The sequence below is a fragment of the Physeter macrocephalus genome, chromosome 8, assembly GCF_002837175.3.
Source record: "Physeter macrocephalus isolate SW-GA chromosome 8, ASM283717v5, whole genome shotgun sequence".
Taxonomy (NCBI): domain Eukaryota; kingdom Metazoa; phylum Chordata; class Mammalia; order Artiodactyla; family Physeteridae; genus Physeter; species Physeter macrocephalus.
This window is the reverse complement of record NC_041221.1, coordinates 103,511,770-103,536,256: the sequence shown is the minus strand read 5'-3', so window position 1 is coordinate 103,536,256 and position 24,487 is coordinate 103,511,770. Positions and strand designations below refer to the sequence as shown.

General features: G+C 35.5%; 1 long non-coding RNA gene and 1 other non-coding gene across 2 annotated transcripts in view; both read left to right on the top strand.

Moving 5' to 3' along the window:
• Positions 1 to 56: 56 nt before the first annotated feature.
• The window catches only part of LOC129392339 (uncharacterized), a 101,320-nt gene continuing 76,889 nt past the window's right edge, over positions 57 to 24,487 (top strand). Inside the window, exons 1-2 of the long non-coding RNA XR_008618096.1 lie at positions 57 to 178; positions 4,404 to 4,503. This is a non-coding gene — a long non-coding RNA (uncharacterized lncRNA). The remainder of the gene's footprint in view (positions 179 to 4,403; positions 4,504 to 24,487) is intronic.
• LOC112065512 (U6 spliceosomal RNA) lies at positions 2,050 to 2,157 on the top strand. The gene has a single exon (XR_002892066.1). It is a non-coding gene; the product is annotated as a U6 spliceosomal RNA (small nuclear RNA).

The following is a 24,487-nucleotide window of genomic DNA, read 5'->3' as shown; positions in this document are numbered from 1 at the left end:
ACTGTTGTGGCCTCTCCCGTTGCAGAGCACAGGCTCCGGACGCGTAGGATCAGCGGCCATGGCTCACGGGCCTAGCCGCTCCGGGGCATGTGGGATCTTCCCGGACCGGGGCACGAACCCACGTCTCCTGCATCAGCGGGCGGACTCCCAACCACTGCGCCACCAGGGAAGCCCTCAGGTCTTATATTTAAGTCTAATACATTTCAAGTTAATTTTTGTGATTGGTGTAAGATAGTGGTCCAATTTCATGCATTTGCATATGGGTTTCCAGTTATTCCAGTACTATTTATTGAAGAGACTCCCAATTCCTCATTGTATATTCTTGGCTCCTTTGTTGAAATTAATTGACCATGTATGTGTGAGTTTATTTCTGGACTCTTTCTCTGAAAAATACCATTGGGATTTTGATAGGGATTGCATTAAATTTGTAGAGTGCTTTGGGTAATATAGACATTTTAACAATATTAATTCTTCCAGTAAATGAACATGGAATACCTTTCTATTTATTTGAGTCCTCCTCAGTTTCTTTCATTAATGATTCATAGTTTTCAGCATACAGATGTCTCACCTTCTTGGTTAAATTTACACCTAAGAACTTTATTCTTTTTCATATTATTGTAAATGGGATTGTTTTCCTAATTTATAATTTGTTTTTTGCAGTTTGTTGTTAGTGTATAAGAATACCATTGATATTTTTATATTGATTTTATATACTGCAACTTTACTGAAATTTTTGATTAGTCTTAACAGTTTTTTGGTGGAGATTTAAGGGTTTTCTATATATACTAGTATGTTACCTGCAAACAGAGACAATTTATTCTTCCTTTCTGATTCAGTTACCTTTTATTTATTTTTCTTTCCTAATTGCTCTGGCTAGGAATTCCAGCACTATGTTGAATAAAAGTGATGAAGGTGGACATCCTTGTCTAGTTCCTGATCTTAGAGGAAAAGCTTTCAGCATTTCACCATTGACTGTGATGTTAGTTGTGGGTTTGTCACAGATGGTGTTTATTATGTTGAGGTACATTCCCTCTATGCCCAGTTTGTGTAGTGTTCTTACCACAAAAGATATTGAATTTTGTGAAATGCTTCCTCTGCACCAGTTGAAATGACCATTAGTTTTTATTATTTATTTTCTTAATGTGGTCTGTCACATTTATAATGTGTGATGTTGAATCATAATGCATCCCAGAAATAAATCCCATTTGATCAAGGTGCATGATCCTTTAATGTACTGTTGAATTCAGTTCATTAATATTTTTTTTAGAATCTTTACATCTATATCTATTTGGGATATTAACCTGAAATTTTCTTTTCTTGTTGTGTCATGTACTGTTGAATTCAGTTCATTAATATTTTTTTTAGAATCTTTACATCTATATCTATTTGGGATATTAACCTGAAATTTTCTTTTCTTGTGTCCTTATCTGGCTTTGGTATCAGGGTAATGCTGGCCTCATAAAATGAGTTTGGAAGTATTCTTCCCTCTTCTATTTTCTGGAAGGGTCTGAGAAGGATTGGTATTAATCTTCTTTAAATGTTTGGTAGAATTTACCAGTAAAACCCTCTAGTCCTGGACTTTATTGGGAAGTTTTGATTACTGAATCAGTCTTCCTACTTGTAATTATTCTGTTCAGATTTTCTATTTCTTCATGAGTTAGACTTGGTGGGTTTTCTGTTTCTAGGAATTTATCCATTTCTTCTATGTTGTCCACTTTGTTGATGTATAATTTTTATAGTACTCTTTTACAATCCTTTGTATTTGTATGGTGTCAATTGTAATGTTTCCTCTTTCATTTATGATTTTATCTATTTAAGTTTTCATTTCTTTTTTCTTATTAAGTGTAGGTAACATTGTGTCAATTTTGCTTATCTTTTCAAAAAAACAACTCTTAGTTTCACTGATCTGTTCTTTTTTTTTAAGTTTCTATTTCTGCACTAATCTTTCTTATTTACTTCTGCTAACTTTAGACTTAATTTGCTCTTCTTTTTCTAGTGTCTTGAGGAGTAGGATAGCTGGTAGGATAGCTTGTTCTAATTACTTCTTTGGTGCTTGCTTTGGCAGCACATATACTAAAAATTGGAATGATACAGAGAAGATCAGCATGACCTCTGTGCAAGGATGACACTCAAATTTGTGAAGCATTCCATATTTTTTACTTATACAGTGTGATATGTCAATTATATCGCAATAAAACTGGAATAAGAAAAAAATAAAATTAAGAAAAAGAATTGCTTCTTTGTTTGCTACAGTCCTATAGGATTGGGACTGACAAATGGAAGCCCCTTTGGCTATCAGAGCCAGACATTTAGGAACCTTTCCCTTGGCAGCAGCTGTAAAACCTGCAGTGCTGAGATGTTTATAAAAGCTCCTTCTAGGAATTTCCTTGAGCAGGTTGGAGGGAGAAGGCAGGAGTGGTCTCTATCAGCAGCCCTGGTCTCTGGGTCACAGTCAGCCCCTAGAGCCTTCCATTTTGATGTGGATATTTTCCTTTTTGTCTAATGTGTAGGAATCACTCAGCTACTTTCTGGATGTTTTTCAAAGAGAATTGCTCCATGTGTAGCTGTTCATTCAGTGTGTTCATGGCAGGAGGGGATCTCAGGAGCCTCCTATTAGTGCCATCTTGCTTTGACTCTTCCTTTAGTACATTCTTAGGCATAGTTTTTGTCAAGTCTCTTAGATGTTCCATGATTTCTTAGTCCTAAACCATGCTCAACAGATGATACAACTAGTCCTTCAAGGCCAGCAAGAAAGTGAAGACCAGCCCATCCTTGGAAACTATAAACCTCAAAAATGACTCTTATCCCATCTCTAATAATATTTAAAGACAGACACCATCCATCTAAAATAACAAAGAGACTGACCAGTTGTGCAAAATTGCCTGTTACTCACTCATGTGGCCCAGCCAAAATTTAATTAGGCTTTGACCCTCCCCACAATCCTATGAACTTTAAAGACTCCCATTTTTAAGGAATTACTAAGAGGCAGTACATACCCCCTTAAAAGCTCACTCTGATAATTAGCTGGCCACAGTAAGAAACAATGCCTGTTAAATCACTCCAGCCATGCTGTCTGCTCATCCCCACCTGCTTGAGTGATTTCCCCTCAAAGTCCTTGCTGACCTTGCTTACTCCTTCCTATATAAGAAAAGCTTTTTTTTTTTCCTTTGGTTTTGAGATGCTTGCAGATCTCAAGGTCTAAGTGTTCTTCCTGTTACAATAGTCTTTTCAAATAGTTTTTCTTTAGCCAAGTTCAGATTTGATTTTATTTAACAATATATTTTAAATATTATTCAAAATAAAACAAATCTGTTATAATTATACTGTCTGTTTCAAACCCACTGATTATAAATCCTGCATATATACATTTTTTTTTAAGTTTTGGACCTTTATTTTTAAGATTAAACTTTTTCTTAAACTTATTTATTTTATTTATTTATTTTTGGCTGTGTTGGGTCTTCATTGCTGCGTGCAGGCTTTCACTAGTTGCGGTGAGCGGGGGCTACTCTTCATTGCAGTGCGCGGGCTTCTCATTGTGGTGGCTTTTCTTGTTGTGGAACACGGGCTCTAGGCACGCAGGCTCAGTAGTTGTGGATTGCAGGCTCTAGAGAGCAGGCTCAGTAGTTGTGGCACATGGGCTTATTTGCTCCTAGGCATGTGTGATCTTCCTGGACCAGGGCTTGAACCTGTGTGCCCTGCATTGGCAGGCGGATTCTTAACCACTGTGCCACCAGGGAAGCCCTATACATTTTTATTTCATGTAAAATTCCATGGGAATGATAACCACCTTATTAAGTTAGTAGACTGTTTTCATAGGAACTATGTGGAGAGCCTCAGCAGTTTGGTAGCACTTCAGTTCTTAAGCTGGATTGGGGGTACATAAGTGTTAATTTAATATTCTTTATATTGTATTGTATCTAAAATTCTTCAATTTCTTTTTAAGACAGATCATAAAGTAGGGAACCAGGTAACAATAATAGAAGTGATAACAAGAGAAGAAGCAGGGCTGATTTTGGCATTTAATAGCTTTACATATTTGTTTTACTAGCAAGAGTTAAAAATAAAATGAAAACGAAGATGGTGATTTTCAAACTATTTTCAATCAAAAGCTTGGGTACTGAGTTATCTTTTGGCATAGTGTTTACAAGTATAGGATTTGGAGTCAAATAGTCTAGGATTAAATTTGCTGTTGACATCTTCTATTTCTGTCACCTTCAGAAACTGACACAACCCTTTGAGCCTCTGATCCCTCATCTGTGAGACGTGACATAAGCACTACCTCTTTGGGCTATTATGTGGTAAAATAGAGATAACTAGGTGCTTAAAATGTTAAAGGTTATTCTTTAAATAAAAGATTATGACAAAAAATTCATAATAATCTGTCTTCCACATGATTTCTACAGCCGGACTCAGGACCACAACAGAGCCCGAGATTGCAGATATGAAGAAATTCAGTCTCCTGAATTTGAGGGGAAAACAGGATTTAAGAGATCTTCTTTGAAGGTAAGAGACTTGCATTATAGTTCCAGCCCTGACACTAATAAGGTATGTTACCTTGGCCTCTAAAAAACATATTGTTGAGCATATATTAGTAATATGCCACAGCAAAGTGATGAATGCTGAGGATAGGCTGTTATGCATGATAAATTTCTTCCCTTTTGGAGCTTACATTTCCTCATCTATAAAAGTTAGGAGTGGCTTAAGTTAAATAATACGTTTGTTTTATTAAAGCTCCAAAAATTTCTAAACAACAAATGCCTTGCCAGAAGTGACCTTGGTTTTTTGGTTAACACTCAGCTACCATAAAGGAAGAACAGTAAACTATATGCACCTAAGGCATAAGTCTGCACCTGGGCCTAAGGCAAGGATTTTTGATAATGTATCTTGATTATCTAAAAGGAGGAAAATAAACAACTGGGGCAAAGGTTGGGTTGGGGATATGGAGGAGACTGAAGAACACTATGTATTAGCATCTCAATACTATTCACATTAACCCTAAAATATTTTCGAAATGGGTCTACTTTTTACCATTTTTGCTTCTGCAATCGTTGTCCCAACTTCTATTCTGTCTTGCCTGTACTACTATGAAGCCTTATTGATTTCATTGATTAATCTCTGAGCTACCATTTTTCCTTGTCAATGAAAAATTAATCACTCAATCTAAGAAATAAATGAAAGTTTTTATTCAAACCGATATAACCTTGGAAGAGCATCTCAGAAAGCTCCGAGAACTGTTTCACCCATTAGAAGTCAAGGCACAGTTGTATAAGTTTTTTTGAGACAGGACTGTATATCAAATGATGTATTATTGACAGTTTACATAATCCAGATCTAAGCCATCATTGTAATGGGTCATGTGACCCCTTACAAGATCAAGAAGGAATGATACCTTTTAAGGAGTTGTTGATTCTTGGAGAATGTTGCTCTTCATGGTCCAGCAGGTAGGGAAGGTTTGGTCGATGCATAATGCAGATACACAATACACAGTGCAGGGAGAGAGGAGGTCAAAGGTCAGAGGAGAATTTTTATGTTGAAATTTTTCTTGTCTTGCCATAAAATATGAATTTTATTTCACAGCCTCAACCCCCTACAGTACATTTTATTTTATTTTTTTATAAGTTTATTTATTTTATTTTTGGCTGCATTGGGTCTTTGTTGCTGTCCGCGGGCTTTCTGTAGTTGCAGCAAGAGGGGGCTACTCTTCGTTGCAGTGCGTGAAGAACAGCCAGAATAGTATTTTTAAAATAATCATATCCTGTGGTTTCCTACTTAAAATCTGGGAATGTTTTGCCAGTGTAATTATAATAAGAAACAAACCCCCATTCTGGTCTGCTCAGCCTTTTATGATGTGGCCTTGGCCTGTGCATCTCACTTCTGGCCCCTTTCTCCCTTCCCTCATTTCCCTGAAACCTCACCAGCACAATGTTTCTCTTTCTATTCCTAGACACCACTGATTTCATTTCTTTTTTTGGATCTAGGAACAGTCTAGTTTAAAAAAAATTTATTATAAGCTCTTTTAGTGAATTGTTAGTTGGTTGTCTCCTTTTAATGGCTTAGATAGCAGCTTAAAGTTTGCTTTCCTTATGCTGCAATGTAAAGTAGCTTCTTGGTCAAGAATTCAAAACCCTATAATAGTACGCTTTAGGCAGATGTTTAGTCAGGTTCTCCAGAGAAACAGAACCAATAGGATAGATTGTACACACAGATGTAAATGTAGAAATAGAGGTAGAGCTAGAGCTAGAGCTACAGGTTAGAGATAGAGATTGTATTTATTATAGGAACTGACTCAGACTGTTATGGAGGCCAAGAAGTCCCATGATCTGCCATGATCTCCAGTGCAAGCTGGAGAACCAGGAAAACCAGTGATGTAGGAAATTCAGTCTGTGTAGGAAGGCCTGAGCACCAGGGGCCACTGGTATAAGTCCCAGAGTCCAAAGTTCAAAGAACCCAGAGCTCCAATGTTTGAGGGAAGGAGAAGAAGGATGTCCAGGCTCAGGAAGAGAAAGATAATTTGCCCTTATTCCATTTCTTTGTTGTATTTGGGCCCTCAGTGATTGCATGGTGTGCACCCACATTGGTGAGTGCACATCCACTTTATTCATTCAACTAATTCAAATGTTAATCTCTTGAAAACACCAGCTATCTGGGCATTCCTCAGCACAGTCAGGTTAACACATAAAACTAATTATCACTGTTTATTTTATTTATCTATCATTTGTTCCCACTACATACACATATAATACATAATGAAAATGTAAATTCTTTATTTTATTTTAATTTTATTGGAGTATAGTTGAATTACAATGTTGTGTTAGTTTCAGGTGTACAGCAAAGTGATTCAGTTATGCATATGCATATTTTCATTCTTTTCCAGATTCTTTTCTCATATAGGTTATTAAAAAATATTGAGTAGAGTTCCATATCGTATACAGTAGGTCTTTATTGGTTATCTATCTTACATATAGTTGTATGTGTATGTTCATCCCAAGCTCCTGATTTATACCTCCCCCACCATGATTCCCCTTTGGTAAGCATAAGTTTGTTTTCAATATCTGTTAGTCCATTTCTGTTTCATAAATAAGTTTATTTGTATCATTTTTTAAAAATTAGATTCCATGTATGAGTGATATCATATATTGGTCTTTCTCTGTCTGACTTACTTCACTTAGTATGATAATCTCCAAGTCCATCCATGTTGCTGCAAATGGCATTATTTCATTCTTTTTTATGGCTGAGTAATATTCCACTGTGTGTATGTACCACATCTTCTTTATCCATTCCTCAGTCAGTGGACCTTTAAGTTGCTTCCATGTCTTGGCTATTGTAGTGTTGTAATGCATATTGGGGTGCATGTGTCTTTTCAGATTATGTTCTTCTCTAGATATATGCCTAGGAGTGGGATTGCAGGATCATATGGTAATTCTACTTTTAGTTTCTTAAGGAAACTCCATACTGTTCTCCATAGTGGTTGTACCAATTTATATTCCCACCAACAGTGTAGGAGGGTTCCCTTTTCTTCACACCCTCTCCAGCATTTATTGTTTGTAGACTTTTTGATGATGGCCATTCTGACCAGTGTGAAGTGATACCTCATTGTAGCTTTGATTTTCATTTCTCTGATAATTAGTGATGTTGAGCATCTTTTCATGTGCTTTTTGGCCATCAGTATGTCTTCTTTGGAGAAATGTCTATTTAGATCTTCTGCCCATTGTTTGATTGGGTTGTTTGTTTTTTTTGACATAGAGCTGCATGAGCTGTTTGTGTATTTTGGAGATTAATCCCTTGTCGGTCATCTCATTTGCAAATATTTTGTCCCAATCTGTGGGTCGTCTTTTCATTTCATTTATGGTTTCCTCTGTTGTGCAGAAGCTTTTAAGTCTAATTAGGTCCCGTTTGTTTTTATTTTCATTACTCTAGGAGGTGGATCAAAAAAGATATAGCTGTGATTTATGTCAAAGAGTGTTCTGCCTATGTTTTCCTCTCAGAGTTTTATAGTATCCAGTCTTACATTTAGGTCTTCGATTGATTTTGAGTTTATTTTTGTGTATGGTGTTAGGGAGTGTTCTAGTTTCATTCTTTTACATGTAGCTGTCAAGTTTTCCCAGTACCACTCATTGAAGATACTGTCTTTTCTCCAATGTATATTCTTGCCTCCTTTGTCATAGATTAATTGACCATAGGTGTCTGGGTTTATTTCTGGTCTTTCTGTCCTGATCCATTGATCTATATGTCTGTTTTTGTGCCAGTTCCATACTGTTTTGATGACTATAGCTTTGTAGTTTAGTCTGAAGTCAGGAAGTCTGATTCCTCTAGCTCAATTTTTCTTTCTCAGAATTGCTTTGGCCATTTGGGGTCTTTGTGTTTCCATATAAACTTAAAAGTTTTTTGTTCTAGTTCTGTGAAAAATGCCATTGGTTATTTGATAGGGATTGCATCAGATCTGTAGATTGCCTTGGGTAGTATAGTCATTTTGACAATATTGATTCTTCTAATCCAAAACGTGGTATATTTTTCCATCTGTTTGTGTCATCTTCTATTTCATTCATCAGTGTCTTACAGTTTTCAGAGCACAGGTCTTTTGTCTCTTTAGGTAGGTTTATTCCTATGTATTTCATTCTTTTTGATGCAGTGGTAAATGGAATTCTTTCATTAATTTCTCTTTCTGATCTTTCATTGTTAGCATATAGGAATGCAAGAGATTTCTGTGTATTAATTCATATCCTGCAACTTTATCGAATTCATTGATGAGCCCTTCTGGCAGCATCCTTAGTATTTTCTATGTATAGTATCATGTCAGCTGCAAACAGTAACAGTTTTACTTCTTCTTTTCCAATTTGGATTCCTCTTATTTCTTCTTCTTCTCTGATTGCTGAAAAATGTAAATTCTGTGACATCAGTGTCTCATTAGATTTATTTACTGATGTATCCCAAATGTCTAGTACCACCTCTCATAAATAGCAAGTTCTCAATAAATATTTACAGTTAAAATGTATAGAAGGGTGAGTGAAGATAAAGGGATGGAATGTAAAATCTCCATATTACATATATATCCACATTACATATATAGTGTCACATTTTCATATTTTCAGGAAACTGAAATATATGTATTTATATATAATACAATATTGTATAACCCAGTATCACTGGAATTGTATCCATTTTTTTTAACTTGAAATACACTTTTTAATGTCCTTGGGCAAAAATAAAGAGTCCATGCCTAAAAGATGCTTTTCATCTGTAATATTAATAGATGAGCTCTGATACATATTAAAACAACAGATGACATTATTCTTCACCAAATCACACACAGATTTTAAAGATCACTGTTAAAAAGTGATAAAGAGGGCTTCCCTGGTGGCGCAGTGGTTGCGCGTCCGCCTGCCGATGCAGGGGAACCGGGTTCGCGCCTCGGTCTGGGAGTAGCTTTGTAGTTTAGTCTGAAGTCAGGAAGTCTGATTCCTCTAGCTCAATTTTTCTTTCTCAGAATTGCTTTGGCCATTTGGGGTCTTTGTGTTTCCATATAAACTTAAAAGTTTTTTGTTCTAGTTCTGTGAAAAATGCCATTGGTTATTTGATAGGGATTGCATCAGATCTGTAGATTGCCTTGGGTAGTATAGTCATTTTGACAATATTGATTCTTCTAATCCAAAACGTGGTATATTTTTCCATCTGTTTGTGTCATCTTCTATTTCATTCATCAGTGTCTTACAGTTTTCAGAGCACAGGTCTTTTGTCTCTTTAGGTAGGTTTATTCCTATGTATTTCATTCTTTTTGATGCAGTGGTAAATGGAATTCTTTCATTAATTTCTCTTTCTGATCTTTCATTGTTAGCATATAGGAATGCAAGAGATTTCTGTGTATTAATTCATATCCTGCAACTTTATCGAATTCATTGATGAGCCCTTCTGGCAGCATCCTTAGTATTTTCTATGTATAGTATCATGTCAGCTGCAAACAGTAACAGTTTTACTTCTTCTTTTCCAATTTGGATTCCTCTTATTTCTTCTTCTTCTCTGATTGCTGAAAAATGTAAATTCTGTGACATCAGTGTCTCATTAGATTTATTTACTGATGTATCCCAAATGTCTAGTACCACCTCTCATAAATAGCAAGTTCTCAATAAATATTTACAGTTAAAATGTATAGAAGGGTGAGTGAAGATAAAGGGATGGAATGTAAAATCTCCATATTACATATATATCCACATTACATATATAGTGTCACATTTTCATATTTTCAGGAAACTGAAATATATGTATTTATATATAATACAATATTGTATAACCCAGTATCACTGGAATTGTATCCATTTTTTTTAACTTGAAATACACTTTTTAATGTCCTTGGGCAAAAATAAAGAGTCCATGCCTAAAAGATGCTTTTCATCTGTAATATTAATAGATGAGCTCTGATACATATTAAAACAACAGATGACATTATTCTTCACCAAATCACACACAGATTTTAAAGATCACTGTTAAAAAGTGATAAAGAGGGCTTCCCTGGTGGCGCAGTGGTTGCGCGTCCGCCTGCCGATGCAGGGGAACCGGGTTCGCGCCTCGGTCTGGGAGGATCCCACATGCCGCGGAGCGGCTGGGCCCGTGAGCCATGGCCGCTGAGCCTGCGCGTCCGGAGCCTGTGCTCCGCAACGGGAGAGGCCGCAACAGAGGGAGGCCCGCATACCACAAAAAAAAAAAAAAAAAAAAAAAAAAAAAAAAAGTGATAAAGAAAACATCTAATTTGAATTTCTAAAAAGTTCAAATGAACTCCAAAAATAATACAGGAGAGAGAATATTATTTTAAAGGATTTCCCTCTTTTTAATTTAATACCATTTATCAATTTTTGAAAATACATACTTTCAAAAATAATAAAAACATCTTTGTATAATTTTCCAGTGTATTCAAGTGTCTATTTATGAATTCAGGACCATAGGTGTGCATGAAATAATTTTTGACAAAACAGTTTTTTAAAAAAGAGAAAATCCTCAATCACCCATTATGCAAGTGAACTTTTACTATATGAAAAATGCACATACAAACACACATAAAGTGAATTTGTAAAATTTTATTTTTTATAATGTAAAATTTAATACATCCTTATTTATATGAAAACTTTTTTCTAGATTTTTTTAGATATTTGAGTTAATTTATTATAAAATATTGTTTCCTCATGAATGAAAATTAGAAAAGACAATAAATATAAATAGTATCTCTCAACATTTATGATGTAAAATTTAATACATCCTTATTTATATGAAAACTTTTTTCTAGATTTTTTTAGATATTTGAGTTAATTTATTATAAAATAGTTTCCTCATGAATGAAAATTAGAAAAGACAATAAATATAAATAGTATCTCTCCACATTTATGCTTCTAAATCTTAAATATTTAACTATGTTTCACAATATTTGAGAAAAAAATGAACTATAAAACTGAAAATCAAATTGCAGTATAAATTAAGAAATTGTTATAAAATAAAGCCATATTGTTACTGAAAAAGTTTACCTTCTTCCCAACCCAAAGCAAACTGAACTAAATTTAGCAGTTTAATATGATGTTGTTTTTAGTTTACTTATGTTTTATGGTAAACATTTCCAATAAACCATATGGTTATACAATATTTGTTTCCTAGGCAGTGCCTATTGTGCAAAACTGGTTTATCCTTTTAATTGAATTTATTCATCATTCTAATCAAATAGTATGTCAATTCAATACACAGATAAATCAATCCAAAACTGATTTAGAGAAGTATTGGGAAGGGAGTGAAGATCACTGTGTAGTACTTTGGGAACAGAGTATGTCAAATACTTGTAGAAATGTGAATGGTAGACATCTGATTGAGTTAACTGATGATTTCAATGTAAATTAGTGAAGTACATGTTCATCAAAACTTAGTACTGAGCTTCTGTCTTGTATGGTCACACGGAAATTTTGAATTTAAAATGGTCAAAGAATTTTTACCTAAAAAAAAGAAGATTACTGTGTGTATAATATTTGGTCCATTTTATTCCAGGAGTTCTATTAAAGAAATAAACATGTTTTCATGATTTAGAGTGTAGAATTCTAGGACAAAAAGAAAATGTATCTATTCTAACTACTATATTTTTTTCAAAACAATATGTGCCCAATATCTATCATAAAATGAGTCTGTTTACAGTACAAATTGGTTCTCTGGTATTTGGAATGTTAATAAAAATTTAAGGTAGAACAATTCTATTTGTTTCTAGAAAAAAAAATAAAGTCTTTTCTTTAGAGTTTTTATTTTATTTAGCTATATTATTTCCCTCATCTATCCATTTTTTTCTTCTTAGTTTTTCTTAGAAATGGAAACAGCTGAATGCAGACTCTAATAGTGTGTTCAGTACAATTAAAATTAAAACTACAATGATCCGAAGAGTCTTACAGAGCAGGACCATAGATGTTTGGGAATTGGCTCATCACTCATTTCTTCTATTGGCCAGTTCCTCAGGGCTTTAAATTGACATCCACCAGTGGTTCAGAGCCCCTGATACTGCACAGCACAGCATTGAATGAGTATAAATTGAAAACCTCACTTGACTTCACAGCTTAATAGATATAAAAGTATTATAATTGTAGCCACAGAGTTGGTTTATTACCTTGCTCAATTGTTTTGTCTACCAGAAGGCAAATGTTTTGATGAATGACAATGAGGCAGGTTCTGGTACATAAAAATTAGGTATTCATGCTCACACTTAGGTTCATTGTTAAAGACCGAATAGCCAAGTGAACTATGAATGCATAGACTATAAGTTGGAGAAGAAAATCAATTAATAAGTGGAATAGATCAGGTGTTAGAGGAGTCATTTCAACTCTTTCCAATCAATTCGCATGTCATTAATATTCTGTTATTTTCATGCACTACATGCCTATTATATCTTAGGAAGGATCTTACTTTTTCCAAATTAATGATATTACAAATACTTAAACTTGGAGATGAAAAATTGGGACAGATGGTCATTCAATCAGTATGCAAAATAAGAAAATTTCAATGTAATAACAGCAAGAGTACCTGCCAATAACTCATATTCTAGCTTTTGCTAAGTTGACTGGATACAAAGAATAATAAAATGTTAATTGCACTATAATACCAATTATACTAAGTAAAACAAAATGGCAATATTAACAACAAATAACAAAAACAACAAGGAAATATACCCTGAATCTAATAGTAAGCGTGCTGATAAATGTGATTTTCAAAAGTTTGTAAAATGTGAAGGTATTTTGAGTGATGATGTGTGAAATGGAGTCTTGGAGGTGATGCTATCCTTATTCCCTTTTAGAAACCTGAATGATTTCATATCTTCTGGGCTGAGCCACAATTCAGGCCAAGTGAATTTCATGAATGCCAAGTCAGTAAACAGTGTTTCTAAGGGCAACATGTTGCTCCTTATATCCAAAGGGCATAAATATGGATTAACGTATATCCCACCAAATAACATGAGATGGTCTTCTTGAGTAGAATGTTGAAAACATTTTCCAAATTTATAGATTACTCTTTTCATGAATATTATTTTATAAATATTTATATATATTTTTTATTCCTCCTGAGGTAACACCAACATAAAAGCAGTACTAAGCACAGTAAAAGTGTAATGGGCCAAAAGAGTTAAAAATAACATTTAGCGATTTCTTTCAACAATAGATATCAAACTAATGAACAAGATTAAAGATAAGTACCTAGAATATACCTCAAAACACGTTAATGATAACACATTATTATGAACTTTGTGGGAAGTATATTTATGATTTCATCTCATTTTTAACTCTACCAAAGCATTAAGAACTTTAAAGTAGTATAGTTTATAAATGAATTAAATAAGAAAATATAAATTAAAGAGAAGGAGAAAAAAAATTATCTGAATAGACTGTAAGACTGACTTTAGGGCTTCCCTGGTGGCGCAGTGGGTGAGAGTCTGCCTGCCGATGCAGGGGACACGGGTTCGTGCCCTGGTCCAGGAAGATCCCACATGCCGCAGAGCAGCTAGGCCCGTGAGCCATGGCCACTGAGCCTGCGTGTCCAGAACCTGTGCTCCGCAGTGGGAGAGGCCACCACAGTGAGAGGCCCGCGTACCGCAAAAAAAAAAAAAAAAAAAAAAAAAAAAAAAAAAAAAAAAAGACTGACTTTGGTTTTATTCTCATGTTAGTAGGAAGAGATGAATATTTGCCAACTGGACAGTAAGTTAAGTGAATCCCCAGGCCATCTAAAGTCCTTGTGAATTAAGAACCGTTGAAATGTCTATAGCAATGACCATAAAATAATAACATATTTACTGTTCTATCTCAATAAAATAGTATATGGTCTAATGTTTGTGGATAATCCTATATCTATTCTTTATAGTGTCTTGATTTGAGTGGATCTTCAAAAATATTTTAAAATAGTTATTAAAACAACATTGTTTTATCATAGGCTCATTGCCTTACTTCAGAATTAATACAGGATGCTTTTATTATTGCCCATTATCTTCACAAAGAAATACTGCAAGAGATAAATATTTAAGTTTTAGATAAACAAATTACAGCATATGAAGTAGACATTCCCTTCTTTCCTCTTTTTGGTAGTATCTTAATTTTCATTCAGTTATCCAAACTTATTCTGAACACTCTATGTGTTCATTGTAAGCTGATTTCATCAAGGAATCAAGAATGGGCTGGATTTATTTTTTAATTTTTTTTAAACATCTTTATTGGAGTATAATTGCTTTACAATGGTGTGTTAGTTTCTGCTGTATAACATAAATGCTGGAGAGTGTGTAGAGAAAAGGGAATCCTCTTGCACTGTTGGTGGGAATATAAATTGATACAGACACTATGGAGAACTGTATGGAGGTTCCTTAAAAAACTAAAAATGGATTTATTTTTAAAGTAACCATTCCACCTTATTACTTTAGGCAGGAACACAAGCCAAGCCAATGAATGCATGGTATACTTCTGGCCACAATTAGATATCAAAGACAGTGATAGCAATTATACATCACAATTAAACCTCATTTAGAAAGAAGTTTGGTGATTCTGGCAGGGAAAAAAAAATGTTTCCTTGCTTTTCAAATAAAGCTACTTGAAAAGATAGCCTAGGGACTCCCCTAGTAGTCCAGTGGGTAAGACTTCGCCTTCCAGTGCAGGGGGTGTCGATTCAATCCCTGCTCAGGGAGCTAAGATCCCACATGCCTCGTGGTCAAAAAACCAAACATAAAACAGATGCAATATTGTAACAAATTCAATAAAGACTTTAAAAATGATCCACATCAAAAAAAAAAAAGAAAGAAAGAAAAAGAAAAGATAGCATAAGTTAGAAGCCCCCACCCCACTCCAGAAAATGAAGCATTAAAAATAATTGCAGGGCTTCCCTGGTGGCGCAGTGGTTGAGGGTCCGCCTGCTGATGCAGGGGACACGGGTTCATGCCCTGGTCCGGGAAGATCCCACATGACACGGAGCGGCTGGGCCCGTGAGCCATGGTCGCTGAGCCTGCGCGTCTGGAGCCTGTGCTCCGCAACGGGAGAGGCCACAACAGTGGGAGGCCCCCGTAACACACACACAAAAAATAATAATAATAAAAATAATAATTGCAGAGGATAGGGAGAACCCACTTATTAAACATACCTGGAGTCAGCTCTTTTTCTAGAGTTTAATAGGAGCCTAAGGAAGTACTTGTTTCTTAAGTCTTTTGGTGCTTGAAACCAATAGCATTCTAAGTGATTTTATGTGTTTGTGAATTGATCCTTTTTATACTTTTGATAAGTGATTAACAATGCTTAATCTACTTTCTTACAATTGTTCCCCACTCATAGTAGAGTTAGTTTGTATAAAATAACCTTATTGGTTAAAAGACTTGACAGAATGTTGTACTTGGAACTCTTTGCTATAATGTTAGAAGTATATAGAAATTAACAGGGGTCACTTGATGTATATGTGGAAATAGGGCTACAAAAATAAATTTTTGGATTAAAAGTTAATTCCTGATTTGTTAAATGTTAAAACTTTAAGGAAAAGGTACTGATGGGGAAAGGGATATCACACCACATATATTTTTTTAGAACAGAAATCCACAAATTGCCATAAGACTAATCTTTGCCAACCTTCATATTCCCATCAGAACACTCTTTGGGAATATTGTAAGACCACCAAATCACTCAGGACAATTATACTACAATAACACAATTCCAAAACATCAGAGACTTACCACAACAAAATTTCATATTTTGCTAATGCTATATGTCCATCATGGATGGCTGTGGCTCTGCTCAGTATCATCTTGATACTGACAACAGGCTGACTTATCAGCCTATCACAAAAATTATAGTGTTTTAGCAGAAGTAAAAGGAATCTGGACAGGCAAGTGTGACACTTAAAAGATTCTGTTAAGGAGTGGCAGTTCACTTTTGCCCACATTTCATTTCCCCAAGAAATTCATATGACCACTCCTGAGGTAAGCAGGATGGGAATATCAAATTCCATCAGTATCAAATCTTCCTGCAAGAAATGGCAGCAAGGGAGGCATAAGTCACATGCCCAGGCCTAAAATCAGAGGATCACAGATGTGTGATCCTCCTACAAGAAGAATTGAATATATATATACAATTAATCACACAGTCTACCACAACCACAGCCATCCTTGTAACACTTAGCCTTGCCACTTCTATCAGCCTTAGGGATATTAGAATTAATCTCATTGCCCGTTTCCTCCATTTGAGCCACAATATGCAGTCCAGATACCCTCAGTCACCCACCATCCTGTGGACTCTGACTTCCGCATAGCTCTGTGAATTCGGTGTGTTCCCTTTTCTGACACGATTTATCAACTTGAGAAACCCTTCCTCTGATTCCTTTCAAACTCATATTCTTTCCAAACACATTTCCTTATATTTAGAAACAAGTCTCTAAATGTCTCTTTCCATTTCTTGTTCTACTTGGAACCTGGCTCTCTCTTGAGGACGCTGCTTCCCCTGCTGCCCTTCCAACTAGTTAATATTTTTTTTCTCCCATATCATCTTACCATTGGGGTTTCAGATAGGGTACCTTTCCTCCTTGTTCTATATTTGTATATCCAGACCATTTTACTCACTCTTGTGTAAACACCTTCCTACCCCCAGTGTTGAAGTGTATAACACTGGCTACTATGTTTCAGTCATTTCCTACCCCCAGGTACTCTACCGATAGCTTGAAGATTTTAGTCCTTTCTGTACTGTCAGTGACTCCAAAATTACTCCAGTCATATTTTGTTTAATTTTTATATTCAGTGACATATTTCCCATACTCTATTCTCTCAGTTACTCAAACACTAGTTTAGATGCTGTTGTGAAGGGATTTTGCAGATGTAAGTAAGGTCTCAAATTAGTTGAAATTAGATAAAGTCATTATCCTAGGTGGACCTGACTTAATTAGGTGAGCCCTTAAAAGGGCCTGGGTTTTTCCTGATAAAAGAGATTTGAAATGTGAGAAGGATTTGATACGAGTGATATTCTCCATTGCTGACTTTGAAGATGAAGGAAGGAATGCAGTCAGCCTCTATGAGCTAAGAGCAGCCCCTAGATGACAGCAAAAATGAGTATGGGGACCTCAGTCCTACAACCACACAGGAATAAATTTTGCCAACATCCTGAATGAGCTTGTACGTGGATTCTTGCCTGGAGCTTGGCCAGCACCTTGATACGTGTCCTGTGATACCCTGAGCAGAGAACCACGTCATGCCGTATTTGAACTTCTGACCTACAGAATTGTGAACTAGTAAGTGGGTGTTGCATGCCACCAAGTTTGTCGTCATTTGTTATGTAACTGTGGTATACAAAAATAATAATAATTCAGTGCCTTCACATATCACTGAGTCAAACCCAGTCTTTCTTAAGAGCCTGCAATTTCCTCCATGACCTGTCCCCTCATTCCTAAAGGTCTCATACATAGAAGGCTCACTACTTTCATCCCTCCTCATGTGCTCTACAGCCCACACTGACTTCTTGCCATGCCTTGAAGTTCCATGAACATGCAAGTATGTTTCAAACCCGGACTTTTTCATTTTTCCTTCTCACTTCCTAGAGTGTTCTTTATGAAAGAGCTGCGTGATTTTCTCCTTCACAAGCAGTAGGTCTTTTCTCAAATGTAACTTCTCAATGAGACCTTTACTACACTTTCGTGTGAAATTACAACTCCTTTCCCACCTGCAACACTCTGTATCCCACTTCACTGGCCTACTTTTTTTATATAATAGTTATAAACTACAGTTGACCATTGAGCAACAGAGGTTTGAACTGTGCAGTTTCACTTATATGTGGGGATTTTTCTTTTTAGTAAATACCTATTACAGCATTGCATGATCTGAGTTTGGTTGAATCTATTGATAAGGAACTGAGGGTATGGAAGCCCGACTGCAAAGTTATACACGGATTTCTGACTGCCTGTAAGGCCGGCATCCCTAACTCCTATGTTGTTCAAGGGTCAACTGTATAATGTATTATGGTGAGAACTCGTTTACCTAGTTTATTTTTAATCTTTAGGCACTATAAAAATACTTTCCAGCTTCATCAGTGAAGGGACTTTTTTTTCTATGTTAAGTGATGTGTCACTAATTCCTATAAGACTATCTAGCATATAGAAAGCATTCAATGCATATTTGCATTAAAAATGGAAAAAATGTATCTCACCTTTTTCTATTCTGAATCTTGGTAATCTTAGGGATAGTAGAAGGTTAAAGAGAGATTGTGGCTATGATAACTGGATTTGGAATCTACCTTTTAGAATTTCACTGCCAAATTTTAGACCCACTCAATGTTTGGGGTATAGTGAACCTTCAATAAGAAAGCTTATAAACAAGTTATCATAATTACTGCTAATAAATATCAGAATGAATAAAGATGCATAAATAAGTTTCAGAATTATGTAGATAAATTCTCTTTCTATGAATACCATCATAATTAGTTGTTCCATATCCTTAAAATATTTTAACTCTAATCAATGAGCAACATATGTTGAACAATTCCAGAGCACTGACATTCAAATACAGTATGAAACTTGAAATTCATTACAACCAAAGTTGATCTGTGGCACAAATTCTATCTCTTTTGCATTTACTTTACTGCCTAGCTACTTAGCTTTATGGTAGATTAAAAAGAAAAAAAAATCTAAGGAACCATTGCATGCATAGATCAGTTTTTCATATGTTTCCCACTTCTGCCAACCTCTTACACTCATATTTATATGTAGTTGTTTCATATGTGTATATATATATATACACACACATATGTGTTTTCCTTAAACACACACACATATGTGTTTTCCTTAAAGATAATTTAAGGCTCCTTCCTTTTTTAGTAATATTTTTGAGCTAACCATATTTCCCACTTACACGTAAACTGCCTTCTTTAATATAAACTATTGCATAATCCTGCTTGTGTCAGGCTTTCCTAAAAATTACCATTTTAACCAACCTTTAAGAAAGATGCCAATTCCTGAAATTATATATTTATATATACAATATAAATATATACAATTTAGACATGTAACAAGAATAAACAGGAACTTATTTACCTTCAATTCATGTAATAAATATAGAGTAATGTGATTTTATTACTATGATTATTGAAACACTATTCATAGCTATTCAAAATATCTTTAAAAATGACCTTCTGCTTAATTTGTGTTTATGCTCACATGTTTGTCTGATATGTAAAACTGGCTAAATTGACATATATTGCTCTTTTCAATTGTCCATGCTTTTAAAATCTCCTTGGCTATGGCAAATCAACATTAATCTGTTTCTGATTCTTTATGTATATCTCTGATTCCTTTTTTTCATGCCCTATCTCAAAAGTGTTCTTCTTCAACTTGTAATACGTGCCATAGGAAAACACCTGGAATTGAAGATACGTATTCTGATCTTATATGTGGAGTAACCAAATTTCTGCTAGTCCCAACAATTTTCAACTTGCTGGAAGAATGAATAACTGATATTCACTTCATCATGCCAGAAGGTGCCATACAAACCTGTTGTAGTTAGCTGCAAACACATACATAGAAGGCATGCTGAGACTCAGTTGGCTACAGTGTAACAGAGAAAAAAAAGGAAGATTCATTCACACATAGCAAAACAATGACTTGAAAACTAGGATATCTCTGTTCTAGTTCTGGTTTTCCTTCATTCTCTCTATTAACTCTAGAACCGTGCTTTAACGTCTCAATTAAATCAGGAGATTAGACTGTCAGAGGTTTTAATTTGGCAACTTATGTTTTTGTTTTGTTTAGTATAAAATTAAGTATTGTTTTTACAATAGTCTGGATTTATAGCTTTTTTTGAAAAACATCAGCATGTGGTGACACATGACATATCCTGGCATGCATGACAACAGTGTTTGCTCTCAGAGGGCCACTCTCTCCAGTTGCCACCATCCTCATTCTGAGTGAAGTACAGGGCCCACTTCACTCATTTTTGTTACTTGCTTGTCTCTGTATATATTTGTGTTCGCAGCACATAGACTAAATGATCTCTTTAGTCCCTTCCTGATGGGATAGTTATGATTTTTTATGGCATTTTGTGTGTGTGTGTGATAATCATGCAATGACCTCCTACATCAGCAGATCACAGCTGGTATATATCACTCCCCAGGCTGAAACTTTTGTAGTCACTACTTAAGGCACCCCCTTAAGCAGAAAGAAATGTGTTCAGAGGATTTGGATATTTTATTGGGACTAGGCAAAAGGTAGTTTGATTCTGGTAATAAATGTGTTCTGACGTGAGGTCCTCAGTTAATGGATACAGGTGCCAGAGGGGCCAAAGGGTAAAGGGGAGCATAATATTCATCCCAAACAATATCTGAATGTAGAAAATAAGATGAGGGAACATTAGAGCAAGCTCAGGAGGCATTCTACTGTGATGGAGGCTTCAGCTCTTCAGCTGAGTTCCTCAAGCCAGCCTAGCATCTGGCAGGAATGTTAAGTCATAGGGTTAAACTGTTATGTGTTGCTTGATTGAAAATTTAATGTAATGTTAGTTTTTAAAATGCTAATAAAAACTGTAATTTAGACTCTGAGATTTATGCAAAATTACTGGCACTTTCCTTTTAGTTTGTGAAGAGGTAGGGGTTGAGGTTATCTAATTCAATATTTGATATGTGTTCAGGGTTATGTTGATGAGGAAATCCCAAAGATAATAAAAATAGGAAATAAAATAGTGCATCATCATTTTAAAATATTCTTTATCCCTTCAGTTAATGCACATATTCAAATTGGGAGGCAGAAAAAATGGTAGTCCCATTTCACAGGAAGAAACCATGGCACAAAGTGTTATTTTAGTTACAAATACAAACTTTTTTCCAAATCCCTAAAATGATATTACTAATGGCATCTGCCATCATTTTCCATATAGCTATCAGACTATTTAAACATTAATTCAGATTATATCACCTCCCTGAATAAACTCTTCTTCTCAATGTGTTCAGAATAAAATCTGAAGCCCCTTCTCATGAATTAAAAGCCTTTGGGTATTTTTCAGTGGGGAAAGGTATGATGGTGGTTCTGTTGCCATTTTGAGTAGAAAGGTTCTACACCGTGAGGGGCATTCCCTTGCACTGCAGAATGGTTACCATCACAAGTCCCTGGGCATTAAATGCCAGCAGACCTAAACCCCCATACATTTCTAAATGTCACCAAAGTAGATGATACTGCACACCACTCATTATAAGCTACTGAGAGGAGGGGGAGGACTAACCCCTGTCAGTCTCTCTGACTGCATCTCCTTTATTCTCTGCCTTGCTTTCGGACTTCAGCTTTTTTTTTTCCATAAACACACCAGGTGTTTCATGGGATGAAAGTTTGCATTGCTTTTGACATGGCAGGCTCATTTTCATCCTTCAAGTCTAAGCTAAAATTCCATTTTTTTCAGAGTAGTCTTCACTGATCTTCCTTTTTAATCTTACCCAACTCATCCTCGACCCTTACGGTAAAATCATTTTATTGTTTCCACTGTCTTTTACACAATCAAAAGCACATGTCTATTTGTTTACATGCTCCCTGCATTAGTACGAAAGCTGCATGTGAGCAAGGACCTTTTTATTTCCATAACATATCACCTGGAATGCAGTAAGCTCTCCTTCTCTCCTCCTCCTTTTTTCTCTTTCCCTTTCTTTCCACACACACACACACACACACACACACACACACACACACACACACAAATGCACACCTCTTTATTTTTAATTTTTAAAAATTTATATTTGAAACAAAAGCAATGTCATCAGTGCAGAAAAATTTCCTGAATACCCTACCCCCATTTAAAAGAAATGGTGTATATTTATAGTTTACTTTATAAAGAAACAGATGCTTCAAATTAAAATTCAGGTGAGATTAATAATATAATATACTAGAGCAGTGACTCGGGTATTAGCTGTGAGGATACCTGGCTCCTTTTTGTGTGAATAAGATACATTCAAGTTTCATAAGACTTGTGAGGCCATATTATTATATAAAATACAGTTGTCATGTGATTTTTTGGAATAATAGTGACTACAAATACAGAGCCAGAGTCCAGTACAGTTACTTCAATGCTAGGCCTCCACGTGACAGGAATACAAATTCTTTTATACCAACATGTCCAACTTGCTCCACTGTGGTGACTTTTCCTCCTACCATCCCATGGGAATTTAGATATGTCCATAAGTAACTTCTCAGCCATGTGACAGTTTTACATATTAAGGATGAGCCATATGTCGGTGCTTTAAAAATATAACTATTTAGGTAATTGTGGGTTATTTCCTGGGGATATTTTGAAGGTATATAAATTAGCTTAACCAATTCACAGTTTCTCTAGTGCTGGCAGTTTATTTCCCCGCCTTCCTGATACGCTTTGAGGTAGGTTGAAAATCCTTAAGATACTTAAGAGCTCTTGGTTTGTAAGTTATTTCCACTTTTCTAATAGAGCTTAGAGAATAGAAGAAAATAATTCCCCCAAAACTTCATAACCACTAATATAAATTTTAGATTATTTTTTTTTGACTTAAACAACAAAGATTTATTTTCTCACAGTTCTGGAGGCTGGGAATGTCAAGGTGCTGGCAGATTGAGCATCTGGAGAGAGCTCATTTCCTGGTTCATAGACAGATGTGTTTTCTTGGTTAAACAACTAAGAGTGAGATTTCTGGAAATTTTAGAATTTTAACAGCAAAATTTAACTTAGTTATTAAGAATCATGTTCTTAAAATGGTTGTGTTTTCATGTAGTGGCACCAACCCACAATTTTCTATTTTAACACATGTTGCTCTTGGATAATATTTTTTAAAATTTTGATAGGGCTGTGCGGTTTATGAAACATTTCCAAATATATTGCCTCATGTAATCCTCACAACTCAAAGTACAGGTTTTATTAAATGCATTTTCCCCATAGTTCTTATTAGGGCAGGATCAGAATCAGACCAGAAGCTACTTCTTTGACCTCAAGTTCCTCTTGCTTCAACTCACCAGAACAGATGATTCTTTAAATAAAATTACATTTAAATGTTTAATCCAAGGTTAATATTGTCAATATCTTTTAGCTTTCCTAACAGATGAAATAAAAATGGGTAATAAGTAAGGGTGACCATTTGTCACATTTTGCCTGGGATGTTCCTGTTTATGCCTATCTGTCCTGTTGTCCCGAGGAGACCTGGTTGGTATATTATCTGCCCCACTCTCTTTCACTTTCAAAAGTATTCTAGCTTGGACCATATACTCTATGACACCTACTATTATATAGTGAAATACCTGCTGAGAGAAAAAGAGGTCATTTATGAAAATAAAATGATATAAGGTGGAATACAAGAAAGCCATAGAAGAAATGGAGACTATTTACAGATTCTATCTAAGAAAGTTCAAGTTAAACCATACTCGGAAAGCCCTAGTTTACACAACTGGTGTACATCTGGCAGATAATCCATTCAGGTAGTCATCAGAGCAGCACTGTAGGTCAATGTTTACTCAAGGCTCTATTGCTTTCAAGCGATGTGTTAGAAAGCTTACTCCCTTCAACTCCTATCCTCTTCTCTCAGCCCTTTGTTCAAAACAAACCTGCTTGTCAGAAAATTGAAGTCAAAACCATCAGGGTCAGGCAAAGGGGATTTTGCCACTGCTCAGAACTGGAGTAAGAATTCCAAAGACTGGGCTGGACTCCAGAAATCTGTTGTGGAATGATCACAGAATGGGCTGTCAGATCATCTTTGTTCTCTGCTCCTAAAGCAGAATTGATGGCAGTGCTTTGCAGTTGCTTTTCAAGGATAAAAAGAAGATATGGGATAGGAAAAGAGGTAGAGACCATATGGAGATTTCCTTCCCTTGTACAAGGAGCCTAGGGGTGCCCATTCTTTCTTCAGAGCATTCACACAGCTGGTAAGAATTAAGTGACAGTTTTCCCACCATCATACCTGACCCCTACCTTGGTTCACTGAAGTGAACCAAAGGGGGCATATTCCACACTGGCATATTGTTCTTTGCCAGAAGATGTAAGTGAGCA